Here is a 14,711-nt window from a genome sequence, read left to right on the forward strand (position 1 = left end):
AATGACAAAAAATGTCATTTTTGTAAGAAATGACAAAATTTATGTAAGAAAATGACAAGAATGTTAAGCTAAAACTATAAATTAATGTTTTGATTTAGTATTGTAAGTTTATTTAATTCATAAAAAGGATTTATCTAGAATTCCTTTAAACAAAAAGCATCCATATGTGGTTAGTGTTTAGATGCCAGTGATTCACTTATGCTTAGAGGCAGAAAAACTTTGTTGGGTACAGCAGAGCTTGGAAATGATTATGAACCATTGCCAACTGAAATCAATTAGAAAGGAAGTGAAACATCTGAAAGAATACTTTGGATATTAGGCAATAAGATTTCATTTCTAAAGTAGAATTTAAACTCAGCTTTTCAAGAAATTTAATAATTTAGCAAGTATCTCTTAAAATCACGAATTCTGGGACAAAAAAATCATCAAATTTCTGTCTCCTTTATTAGCACAGCTAATTATGACTTTTACTTAGGGTGCATTAAGTCAAATAAACAACTTGGAAGTTCACCAAATTCAAAACAAGGATCATTTGTATCAGAAATCTGAAACCCAGTGGAGAAAAGATAATAGAACTAACTTTGGTCAAGTAATTCTCTATGCTGTTATTCGAAGGGTGTGGAATTGAGGTAGAAGAACCTATGTTTGCTCTTGGGGTAAGATTTCCATTGAGCACTAAAGGATTATTGAAATTTCCAACACAAGGGGGCTCCAGGACTGGCCTCATGCTAAGATTGCCGAGTAAAGATTTGTTCTGCTCTTTCTCCACCTCAGGTTTGGTGTTGATCACTGCCAGCCTCTCATGAGTCCTGGGGAAGATGGAAAACACCAATTTAATGATTTGCATTTTTAAAGTTGCCATATAGTAAATGGAATTCCCAATAAACTCTTTGAACACTGAAAACACACAGCAGACCTCCTGTAAACAATGATAGTTGTAATCTTGTTCTAAAGAAGTACACATGTGTCTAGGGCTCTTCAAGTAACAAGTCACAGAAAAGAAAGGGCATCAGATAGAAAGGAAGGTGGCCTCACAGTGACACCTACTGCCCTCTGGGACACACCTGCCTCCATGAAACAGTTCAGGGATGAAGAAACACCCCATCCCACAAAGCCACGTTCAAGCATTTGCTTTCACCACCCTTGTATACACGTTTCACTCATGACCTCGGACAAATTAAGCTTTTGGCTCTGAGGAATCATCTAGAGTCACAATCTAAAGGGGAGGACAACAAAGTCAATGGGTGATTGAAAAGAGCTAAAAATAGCCCCAGGAACAATTACAAGTATCCCCTGCTTTTCCAAGGTTCACTTTATGTTACTTCCCTTCTAGGAAAGGGCTACATCAGCATCTGTTTTTGATAATAAAAAAAAAAAAATTTTTTTTGAAGAGACTTTTTGATTTCATATAAAAGGTTTCAGCATATGTTTTACAGTGAGAGGCATCACACTCCCCAAGCAGGGAGACTGGCCCCACTGAGCTCCTTCCCTGGAAGCCACACCACATCTCAGTGTCAAGTCACCACAACCCTGAATCCTATATGGGAGCACCTGTGCTTCACTTGTGCATATTCATTTTAGGCTTCAAGTAGCAGAACGTGCCCTCGGGTACCTGCTTCTTTGCTGTATGCTGTTTTGGCTTATGAAAGGCTTCCTAGGAATGCTCTGCTTTCAGACAGTGGGGAAATCTGGACTAGGCACTGGAGGTGCCATCTGCCCTTTCCATACTCCATACCCCCACCCTCAGTCAGGTCACCATACTATTTCTAGCCACTCTGTGAATTATCCTGTCTTTCACTCTTGTGTTATTTGCCCCCAATTTCACAAGCATGACTTTATGCAGTATGCTGCTGCTGCTAAGTCACTTCAGTCATTTCCGACTGTGTATGGTAAAACTTAAAAGGACACAATATTAATAGTTTCTCTTGGGCCACCCTCTAGCAGTGACCATCTAGTTAGCTTTCACTTCCTATTAATCTCATGAACTGCGCTCTATAAAAATTAGGCTTTGGAAACAAATTAATGAACTAAATTTACTTCCTGTGATTCTGTGTTTTGACTTACTTGTCTAGTTGACCTTCAAATGACTTTCTAAATTATAGTTCTACTAGGTAGAGTTGCTTATATTTTTCCAACTCTGCTCTATGAAAATATTCTTGCAAAAGTTTCCACCTTGGAGAGTTCAGATTCCAAGTCCTTAATTCTGAGTTCCATCTGACTTCTTATGGAAGCATTATTCTTCTCTTGTAACTGCTCTAAGTTCTCCCGAGAGCTGCTTGTATCTAAAGCAAATTTTAAAAGATAACATTTTAAAAATAATCATTACTCTGGAAAATGATATTTGCTCCCTTTAGTTTTGAGTCAGTGATTCGGAAAGCAATTTTAAAGGTTAAAAAGAAAAAGAGCAGAAGTTTAAAATAATTATCATCAATGTGAAGTGAATTAAATGTGAATTATAAAATTAAAGTGGAATTATTGTTATAATGGTGCTTATATAATTTGTTAATTCAAAGAACAAGAGGATCAACTTAAAGTTTTAAAAATTGAACAAGACAACTTAAAAATAATTCAAGAGGATGGTACCAGTTCTAAACCACAATATTTTCTTTTCCTTCTAGTAGTCTTGTTTTATACCAATTGGTCTTATAAATGAAAGGATTCTCTAGTGAGAATCATTCTGATAGGTCAATTTGGTGATAACTGTGATGGAAGCAGAAATATTTAAAGGGAGAAACAAGTGTCCCCTTCCTTCCAGAAAACTACCAAACCAACTGTTCTAAGGGAAGTAGAGGAAACACATAAGCTGTATAGATCCAAAACGTAATTTACAATGAGGTCAATTCAAGCACATGACAGATGAACAAATTAACCTGCAAACATAGATTGACTTCCTTTAATTTCTCTACGAGATCCTGTCTCGCCCTTTCTTCGATCTCCTGTTTATACTGCTCTACTTGACTGTGTTCTATCATATTCATTTCTATATGACTTCTGAGGTTCACTACTTCTTGCTCCAACTTCTTTTTATTCTTCTCTACTTTTTCACATTTCTTTTACATTCCTTTCATAGATAATAACTCCTCTCGAAGAACTTGATTTTTTGCATCCAGATGCAGACATTTTGAACATGCAGTTTCCAGCTCTGCTGTAAGATCATCAATCTGCAAGAATAAAACAATATTGTTTGGTAATGAGGCAAGTGGACTGAGCACAGCCTAACTCAAACCCAGTACCAAATAGATATGATGGTATATGTATTGTAGAATGTAGGACCAGGGATTATTCAGAGAATCAAGAAAGAAGTTCAAATCACCAAGAGTCACAAAATATATTCTTCACTGTCATCATCTTTGTCACACAACATTTGCACTTGATTTTACACTCATTTCTATTTTTTCTCCATAAAATGACTTCAAGTCACCTCTTAGTAGAATGTCTCTTACTCCTTCCCCCCATCTTAATGCCCCATGTTTTAAAGACATTTGAGGGATACTGTATTGAGTTATCTAGGATTGAGTTAATAAACGCTTCCCAAAAGAAGATTGTGAAAGTAAGACTCTCAATAATAAATCTTATAAATATGGATTCTAATCCCATAAGTCTTTTTCTGAACTATGAATACTTTTTGCTAACTTGAACTGCATTCCAAAGAAAAAAAAAATTTTAAAGGTTAAAGAAATCCCATCTCCTAATAGCTTAATGAGATGATCCATACATTTTTCTGAACAACAACAACAACATCAAATGCCTCATTCTTGTAACCATTTGTTACTTTTCACAGAATGGAACATACCAAACAAAACAACAAACAAAATTTGCCAGAATTTCAGTGACACCGAGTTGCAAAGAACTTTCCTTTAGACAGAATGATTACTCAGTAAGTCAAGGTGAGTGGAGGTGGGGTATTGAAACTGTCTACAAATTCTTTGACACTTTTCTCTGAAATGTCCTCCCATTAAATATGTGCTGGCCTCAGTAACTGATTTCTATTGGACAGAGTCTGGGGAAACTGACTTTTGCTCTGTGGGAAAGCCCACCCTTAGCATCAGTCACTACGCTGCGAAGAAGCCCAGACCACATACTGAGCACCATGTCAGTGCCCCCACTGACTGCCCCCAAATAATGCCCCATCCAAAAGCCAGCTCCAACTGCTAGACATGTGCATGAACTAATCTTCAGATGACTCTGGTCCCCACCTTCACAACATCCCAGCTGATGCCGACTGGAAAAGAAACGTGCTGGCCTCACTCACTGAGCCTTGCCCCAACACAAATTGTTGAACAAAGTAAATGCTGTTTTGAGCACTAGGCTTTGACATGCTTTATTATAAAATTTGCTGGCAATAAATACCTGGCACAGATACTGATACTAAAAATGCCATTAAAAAAGAACTAAATGATGTGAGAATGTCTTTCAACCTGGAGGTAGGTGAGATCTGAATGGATGCAGAGAAAGAAATGAAAATCCAAAGGGCTTCATGACGTTGGAAACTGAATCCTGATGGCCCTTAAAGAGGCTGCTGGTGACAGCTTCTAGGCAAGAGAAGAAAACGATACTGAAACACAGGGGAAAGGAGACTTTTGCTATGAACCAGCTGAAAGTAACATCAATGAGAAGGATAAGCTATCTAAAAAAGGGGGGGTGGCTGTTAAATATAAAGGAACCAGGCTGAATTATATTTGGGTTCAATATCTGTTATGTCCTTTACAGCATCTCCACATGTCCAGTGGTCACATGATGCTAAAAGAGAGAAACAGCTTCTGGGCTAAGATCAAATCTAGAGTGCTGTCAGGAAAACATGGTCTAAAGGTGAAACCTGTAGACTGTAAAACCCTTTATTAAGACCCTGTAAATACTTAAGGTGGTGCCTCAAATCCCTTTAAAGATCTTAAGGGCATAAGAATTTTAAAGGCATCATCCTACAAAGCTTCACGAGAAGCCCAAGCTGCAGAGCTTCTCTCAAAAAAGATTTGTGAGGGTAGCTTCTCCAATGACGTGAACCCCAATCCAATTCACAGGACACTTAAAGCTTTAAAGAGAACCTTGGCAGCAAAAAAACAAAAAACAAAAAAACAAACAAACAAAAAAAAACAGTGCTTGGCCTAACAGAGACCAAGACATACAAATGAGAATAGGCCTTTGGGATTTTCTTAGAAGTTCAATAAAGAGGAAGCTGGCTTAAGAAACATGACTCAGCTACAGACAGAGGTCATTTCTTAGGAAAAGGACAGCACACAGAGCCCAGAGGGTATAAAAAAGGAGAAGCACTCCTATGGGCAGGACCAAGTCCTCATCAAAGGGCTGGCAGCACCAAACTGGACCTCAGAGCTGCTATGGACTATAGTGCCTCCCACTTCCCATTTCTGAACGGGAGAGTCTAGTCATTCAGCAGAATGGTGGGGGTGTGGGTGGCAGATAACTTTTCCCTTTAGTTCTCAAGTCTTAGTACTGAGAGGGTTGTGCTCACAGGGTCACACTCTAGAAATCACACCCAGAAACCTCATCTGCATGTGCCATCTGTACCTGATGAAGACGGTAAGACCTCTACTTGAGCCTGGGCCTGACACTGTTAACAACTGAGACTTGTGAGGGAACGGGTAGGGAAAAGGGTATTTTTCATTGGAAGGGGTATAAAAAATTGTGGCCAGTGAGTAACTGTGCTAGTTTTTAAATGTACCCATTAGTTTTAAAAACTTTATTCTGTAAAAAAACGGTAGAATATAGGCCAAGTATAAGTGACTTACTCCTATTGAACAGAAGATGATGAAAGTGATGCTGTGTGAACTGCAAAGCGAGGTTAGACAAGGCAGCAGAGCTTCTGCCTGGCTCTCAACCTGGGAACCAGGCTCCATGTTGCGAGGAAGCCCAGGCTGCAAAGAGAGCCTAGGTGTTCAGGGTAGATGTTTCACTTGTCTGCCTTCACCAAAGTCCAGCCGACCACAGATACCAACTATCAGACATGGGAATGAACATACTTTCACCCAATTCTAGTCCCCAGCCCTCGAGCTGCCCCACCTGAAGCTGAGGGGACGAGAAGCCAGCCGTCCTGGCTACCTTTTCCTAAGTGTAGATTTTGAACAAAACCAATGTTGTTTATTGGAGCCACTAAACTTAAAGCTGATTAGGAAAAAAACAGAAAAATGGATTTTGAAAAAGAGAAAATAAACAAACATAACTTAAATTCAGGTAGAAACTGGTCTCCTATAAACTGGAATATAATAAAAGGTGAGATTTTTAATGACAATGTTGATGAGAAGCATATAACTAGAAGGAAGACTTAAGAACTATTCATGAAGAAGTTTGTTCAGGGTTCCCTTCAATGACAATTTCTTACAAATAGGCAGTTGTGACTCCTTAGAATTTCTGCTCAAGTTTGAATGCAATGAAGACTAGTAAGCAATGAGACATATGATTTGAACTATAAGAAATAACTAGAAATAGTTTAATTACCAAAATCAGACTTTTGATCTCATCTCATCTAAAAGAGATGGGTAGCTTTGAGTAGTTACTAATGTAGAACTCAATTTCATTGTCCTCTCCTCAGAGAGAGAAATAAAACACCACAAGATGCCACTTCATACTTGCTAGGATGGCTATATTCACAGAGACAGGTAATGACTAGTGTTGACAGGAATGTATAGAAATGGGAACATTTTACATACTTTGGATAAAAATATAAAATGATGCAGCCATGCTGGAAAACAGTATGGAAGGTCCTCAAAAGGTAAAACAGAATTGCTGTATAATACAGCAAATCTATTCATAACTGTATTCCCAAAAGAAATGAAAAAAATATGTCCACATCAAAACTTAGACATAAATGTTCACAGCAACATTACTGACATTGGCCAAAAAGTAGAAACAACCCCAAAGGCCCATCAGATGATGAATGGAAAAATAAATGTGGTACGTCCATACAATAAAATCAAGAAAATACTGATATATGTTAGATGTACCTTGAAAATATTATGCTAAATGAAAGAAGGCAGTCACAAAGGATCCCATATTGTGTGATTCCACTGACACAAAATATCCAGAAAAGGGACATCTACACAGTCAGGGAGTGGAGTCATGGTTCCCTCAGGCTGGGAAGATCAGAAAAGGAAAACCGGCACACGGTGATTTCTTTGGAAGGTGATGAAAATATTCTAATGTGGTAATGCCTGTATAATTATTTAAATACAATAAAGTTACTGAAGTGTACCGTTTAAATGAATGAACTGCATGGTATGTTCATTAGATTTCAACAAACCTGTCACCAAAAACAACAGATACTTTGGGGTCATTAATGCTGTGCTGCTCAGCTTCAGATCACCAGCCAGGGTTCAAGACAGAGAGAGTCAAGAGTGTGCCCTTTTTATCTCGAAATGATATAGGGAAAAGCTGTCATTTTTACTGGTGTCTAACCTAAAAAATTAATAGACAAATTTGTTTCACTGCTCAAAGCATGGAATGATTTATATTTACTCAAATTAAGTGATTTTGGGGTTCTAAAACTGATTAAAAATTACCTTATGTTTTAGCATATTAATTTGAATATCCATTTCAGCTTGACTGGTTTTTAAATCTCCGTGGAAACTAAGCTCTCCATTTTCATATTCATTTAACTTCCTTCTTGTCATTTTTAAGAGTTTCTTAAATCTGTAGAAATGTATAGAATGAGTAAGTTCTTTAAGAGCAGATATTTAATAATTAAACAGATATATGTTCTATCAGATAAACAAATCTATAAATTATAATCCTTTCTCATTGTTCAAATTTAGTATTCCTTGAAAGCATAATAACTAAATTATAATCTTAGATAAATATTATGAAGAAAAATTTTATCACATTTAAATATACTGTGTGTGATATATGTAATATATGAGTTCTTACAAATAACGTCAATTTTTAGCATGCTAGTGTGAAATATTAATTTATTAAATATTAGTTATAAATGAGAGATCAGTATTCAAGCTAAAGATGAAGATATATTATATATGAATGTTTTTTTGAAAAGACACAAGACACGTTTGTTCCTACTGACCACAGCCTCTACAAAAAGAAAAGGAAGTAGATACAAAAAACCAACAAGATTCTTACTCAAAATTGAAAAGAAAAGAAAAAGAAAAATCTTTGGAGCCTGAGTTAAGCGGGAAATAACCCAGGCTGACAGTTTTAGAAGAAAGGAAATCAGAAGAGAGAGAGAGGGTACCAGTCTCTTCAAGACTGTTTTAACAGTAGAAATCTTGCCCAGCACATTGTTAACAAAATGCAAAGCAATGTAGAGAAAATTAAAAGAGAAAAATATTAATGAGAATCAGAGAAGAATCCTTTGTATAATCATCCCTTGGCATCCACAGAGGACTGGTTCAAAAATCCCCCAACACTCCATGGATACAAAATCCACTGATGCTCAAGTTTCCCTAAGCACATCTTCCCTATACTTTCAGACATCCCTAGTTTACTTACATTATCTAATACAATGTAAATGCTTTGTAAATAGTTATAAATACAGTGTAAACACTATGGAAATAGTTGCCAGCTTGAGACCAATCCAAGTTTTCCTTTTTGGAACTTTCTCAAATTTTTTTTTCCCTGAATACTTTTGATCTTGGGTTGGTTGAATCTGTAGATGATGAGGGTTAACTGCACTCAGCAAAAAAACAGAAGCAGGTTTTTATCTTACTGATCAAAACATGGTCACTAATTTATTATTCTTTAAGTTACACATAGATTTTCATATATACATTTTATAACTAAAATTTTGGGGCCAAAAGAAAATATAAGCCAAATCAGGATACATTTTAATGTTGTTCAACAATAACACAGGTAGGTTTTTAGATAATAAATTCCTTGAATGATGAAGGGAAGGAACACAATTAAAAGAAGGCAGGACTACCAAAAAGAACAAAGATACTTTGCAGAAGTAAAAATTCAGCATAGATGATGAGGAAGAGAGTGACGTTACTACATGCAGAGGCACGGTTGTTACTGTTTTAGAAATCATTGTAGATAAGTATAACACTGCTGCACTCAAAAACATTTCAGATTGTGCTGACTTTCCACAGTCAACCTTGAAATGGGATAATGTGTTTAATTATGAAAATACACATAAAAATGAATTTGTATCTAAGGTTTTAAATAAAATAAAATTATACTTTTATTAATAGTTGAGATTATCAGAAATATTAAAGTCTTACCCAATAATCTCTTTTTCAAACTCATTGTTTTTCTTCTTTTCTTGGTCCAAGCTATTTTCCAGAGATTGTTTTAATTCAATGTATTTCTTTAATTGTTCCTTTTCATCCTCAGACTTAGAAAAAAACAATTTAAGAAAATTATTTTTAAATACCTAGAGAGACTTATTCTTTCTTAAAAATATTATTTCTCATGAGTTCACAGGTTAATATGAATTTATAGTAAACACAGTTTTTAAACCTGATTGATGCCAATTACAGATTTAAAAATTGATGACTTTTCCTAAAACAACTTAAAATGATTTTTCATTTCATCATTTTCCTGGAATTTAAATTACCAACATTTATTTGTTAAAAATAGAGACTTTTACACATAAAATACTAAATGTTAATGAAAGTTTTTTTAAACACTGCCTATATTTACATTTTACTTTCTAGAGATGCTCTAAAAGCATTTTCATCAATGGTTCAAGATATTCCAGGTTTTGGTAAGTCACACCTTACTGAAGTAATCTTTGAAAAATTCCCATGCAACCCCCATCTCTTAAAAAAAATGTAACAAATGAAAAATACAGTCGTACAGAAAAATGGTTCTATACAGACATAGTATTCATTCTTAATGAAGAGAACAAACTACAATATTTAAAATGATTCATCCTCAGAAATCTCACAGAAAGATCTAGATTACAAAAGAAACTTAAAATTCTCAAATCATTACTCAAATTTCTGGACTCAAATAGATGTTTGTGTACCAATGTTCAAAGCAGCATTATTAACAATAGTCAGAAGGTGGAATTTCATTGACAGACGAATGAATAAACAAAATGTGGTCTATATAAAATATTGCTTTTGGACTGTCACAATTTTTAAAATTAAAATCTTACTATAAAAATCATTAATTTTATGAATTCAGTCGATTCCTTCTATAGAGGAATCACAGTACTAGTAGCAAGCAGTATCAATAAAAATACAATAAGCTAATCAATGAGACTTTTCATATTGTCCAAAATATTCTTATATGTTACTAGCAAAAAAAAATTAAAATCCTTTCTCAGTATGACAGAAATTAAGAGGTTGACTTACCAATCTTGTACATAACAGGTTTTTCTGAAGCTGTTCAATTTTGCCCATTTGCTTTTTGACTGTAGTCTGTAAGTTGACATTTTCAATTTCAAGCCTAAAATGCAGATTTTAAATAATTATTCTCACACATGGCTTTTTTTTTTTTTTAAGGTTTTTTTTTTTTTTTTTTTTGATGTAGACCATTTTTAAAGTCTTTATTGAATTGACTGCAATATTGCTTCTGTTTTATGATTTTGTTTTTTGGCTACGAGGCACCTGGGGCCCCAGCTCCCCAACCAGGGATCAAACCCACACCCTCTGCCTTGGAAGGCATAGTTTTAACCCTTGGACTGTCATGGCATTCCTTCACACATAGATTTTTAAAATATCACACTGTTTTTGAACAAACATCTTCAGGTTCAATTACACAGGTTCTTAGAATTTTGAAAAGTGATTTGGCCACTGTATTGTTTTTCTATTTGTGACTAATCACCTTCCCTGGTGGCTCAGATGGTAAAGAATCTGCTGACAATGCAGGAGACCCGGGTTCAAACCTGGAGTCAGGAAGATCCCCTGGAGAAGGGAATGGCAACCCACTCTAGGTTTCTTGCCTGGAGAATTCCATGGACAAAGGAGCCTGGACGACTAGAGTCCATGGAGTTGCAAGGAGTCAGACATAACTGAGTGATTAAAATTTTCACTTTTCAGTTGTGGATAATGTGCAAAATATGGAAATAATGGGGGAAAATTATGCATCTCAAAATAGCTCAAAGCTGAAATGTTACACAGCTTCATGATAATGTGCTTATTATCACTATTGATCTATTCTTATATTATACTGTTTATCTGCTTTATATTTATTTTCTACTTTAAATTTTATATTTATTTTCTGCTTTAAATCATACTTTTGGATGTGATCCTGTGTTTTCTCAGCACATCTCACAGCCTCTGTAAGTTGATCTTGTGCTTCTTGCAACTAAAAAAAAAAAAAAAAAGAAAAAAAAAAGAAAAAACAACTGTTTTAACTACTACCTAGTAAATCCGCCATCATTGGTGTTTTTCTCTTTTGTCTGCATATTGTCAACAGCTGCTTTCCCACCATACAGCAGAGATGAGTTGTTACAGCAGACACCTTACAGTCCACAAAGTGAAAATACGTCCTGTCTGCCCTCTGCAGGTTACTGACCTTTCCACTAGCACTCAAACACAACATCATCCATGCTTTAAATCAGGTTTTCTCAAATAAACACACAAATTTATAAACTACTCAAATGGGGGAAGACAGAAGACTACCTTATGGTAAAGAATTTTTTTTTTTTTTTTAATCCAGGCTCCACATCGGCTATCACTTTAAATATCCACATATGTAAATAACCACAGATCTTCCAATGGTTATGAGAGCTAACACTGCTGTTGGTGACAACCAGATGCTTCAGGAACTAGTGTGAGAGGCAGTAGCTACACAGGAGCCAGAATGAGTGGGCCTGTGTGACAGTTCCATCAGTTCTGATCTGTGTGTCCTGGAGCAAATCACTTAACCTTCCGGTATTTCAGTTTCTCCATCCATAAAATGGACATAATGGTAGCATCATTGGGATGTTTGAAAGATTATATTGCGGACTTTACATAATGTACTTTAGAGAAAGAAATGGCTCCAGTATTGCCAGAAGGAAACCCGCTCCAGTATTCTTGCCTGGAGAATCCCATGGACAGAGGAGCCTGGTGTGCTACTGTTCATGAGGCCACAAAGAATTAGACACGACTGACTAACCACATACATAAACTATTTAGAAGAGGAAGTGATCTAAAGTGAGGCCTGATCCCCTGCCGTGACTCCAGAGCACTCCCGCGCTCACCCTCACAACTCGAATGGAGACTTGACATTCCTGAGGCAACACGAGAGGCTCCCTGAGTTCCCTGTGGTACCTAGAGAGGAATCCCAAGCCTCCCGCCGGAATTTGAGACAAATCATGAGATTCCCCCGTCAACTCGACATGAGGCTGTTTTCTCCTGCAGCTCCTAGAAAGCATTCCCACGTTCCCTCTCAAAACTCGAGAGGAGGCTTGACTCCCTTCATGCAACTCAAGGGGGCCCAGAGATCCCCGTCACAACTCGAGATGAAAGCTGAGTTTCCTGCCACAGCTCGACAAAAGCCCCGTGTGTTCTACATCATCTGGAGATGAGGGCCCATTCCTGCTTCAACTCAAGAGGAATCCCAACTTCCACTCGCACCACAAGAGGAGGTCTGTGTCACCGATTGAATCTCAAGTGGAACCCAGCAGATCCTGCTGCAAGGAAAAAGGAAGCCAAGTTCCCCCTCTGCTCCAGATAAGTCCTGATTCCCCTGCACTGGCTCCAATGGATCACTGAGTATCTCCTCACAAAAGGATGGGAGGCCTGTCACCCCTGCCTATCCTCTTGAAAAAGCCCCAAATCCCTGCCTGAACTCGACCAGAGGCCTGAAACCCCTTTGATAACACGAGAGGAATGCAGAGTTCCATGCCTCAACAACAGACGAGCACTGATTTCCTAGCTGAACCTTGACAGGAAGCCCGAGATCCCGGTCACAGCCAGAGAGGAACAATGAGTTTCCCGACTGAATTCTAGACACGGCCCTATTCGCCAGCAGCAACTCGAGAGGAATACAGATGTGCCCTTTGCAACTTGAAAAGAGACCTGACTTCTCTGAGGCAACACGAGTGGGTCCCTGAAGTCCCCATCACAACTTGAGAGGATCCCCAAGCTTCCCGCCACAACTTAAGAACAACCACGAGGTTCTCCCCTCAACGCGAGATGAGGCCCTTTTCCAAAGCAGTGTCTGGAGAGAAACCCCGCGTTCCCTCTTGAAATGCAAAAGGCTACTTGACACCATTGAGGCAACTCAGGAAGGCCCCCGAGATACCCGTCCCCACTTGAGAGGAACAAGAGTTTCCCACCACATCTTAAGAAGAGCCCCATTGTCCCCTCCTCATCTTGAGATGAGGATCCATTCCCCTTCTTTGCCTGTAAAGGAATCCCGACGTTCCCGTTGCACCTCAGGAAGAGGCCGGTCTCACCTTGAAACTCGAGAGGAACTCCAGGGGTCGTGCCACCATTTGAAAAGACCCTGATGTCCCCATCCACTCGAGATAATGCCTCATTCCCCTGCAATGACTCGAATGTTACCAGGACATTCATGACATATCAACTCACGACATGAAGGGAGGACTGAGAGCCCCGTGACGCCTCTAGAAATAGCCAGAGATCCCTGCCTGCACTCGACAGGAGGCCTGACACCCCTTTACCACCTCAAGATGAAAGTGGAGTTCCATTATGCAACACGAGACTACATGTGACTCCCCAGTGGAATCTCCATAGGGACCCTGAGATCCCTGTCAAAGCTGGAGAGGAACACTGAGTTCCCCACCTCTACTAGAGATGAGGCCCTAGCCGCCTGAACCAACTCGAGTGGAATCCCTAGAGGCCCCTCACAACTCGAAAGGATTCCTGACTTCACAGAGACAACATGAGAGGCTCCCTCAGGTTCCCGTGGCAACTTGAGGGAACCCATACTTCCTGCCGCAACTCGAGAAACACCTTGAGATTCCCCCTTCCATGCGAATTGTGGCCTGATTCCACTGCCGTGACTCCAGAGCACTCCCGTGCTCGCCCTCGCAACTCAAATGGAGACTTGACTTTCCTGAGGCAACAGGAGAGGCTCCCTGAAGTCCCCGTGGTACCTGAAGAGGAATCCCAAGCCTCCAGTCGCAACTCGAGACAAACCACCAGATTCCCCTGTCAACGCGAGATGAAGCCTTTTTCTCCTGCAGCACCTCAAGAGCAATCCCAAGTTCCCTCTCAAAACTTGAGAGGAGGCTTGACTCCCTTCATGCAAATTAAGAGGGCCCAGAGATCCCCGTCACAACTCGAGATGAAAGCCGAGTTTCCTGCCACAAGTAGAGAAGAGCCCTGTGTTTCCCACCTCATCTGGAGATGAGGGCCCATTCCCTGCTTCAACTCGAGAGGATTCCCAACATCCGCTCACACCACAAGAGGAGGCCTGTGTCACTGCTTGAATCTTGAGTGGAACCCTGCGGATCCTGCTGCAAAGAAAAAGGATGCCTAGTTCTCCCTCCGCTCCAGGTAAGTCCTGATTCCCCTGCATTGGCTCCAAAGGAACACCGAGTATCCCCTCACAACAGGGTGCGAGGCCTGTCGCTCCTGCCTATCCTCTTCAAAAAGCCCAAATTCCCTGCCTGAACTCGACTGGAGGCCTGACACTCCTTTGACAACTCGAGAGGAATGCAGAGTTCTATGCCTCAACACCAGATGAGGCCTGACTCTCTAGTTGAACCTTGATAGGAGATCCCGGTCACTGCTGGAGAGGAAAACCGATTTTCCCGACTGAACTCTAGACACGGCCTTATTCGCCAGCAATGACTCGAGAGTAAACCCGACGTGCCCCTCGCAACTTGAAAAGACAACTGACTT

This window comes from Bos indicus x Bos taurus, chromosome 5 (genome assembly GCF_003369695.1).
Source record: "Bos indicus x Bos taurus breed Angus x Brahman F1 hybrid chromosome 5, Bos_hybrid_MaternalHap_v2.0, whole genome shotgun sequence".
NCBI lineage: Eukaryota > Metazoa > Chordata > Mammalia > Artiodactyla > Bovidae > Bos > Bos indicus x Bos taurus.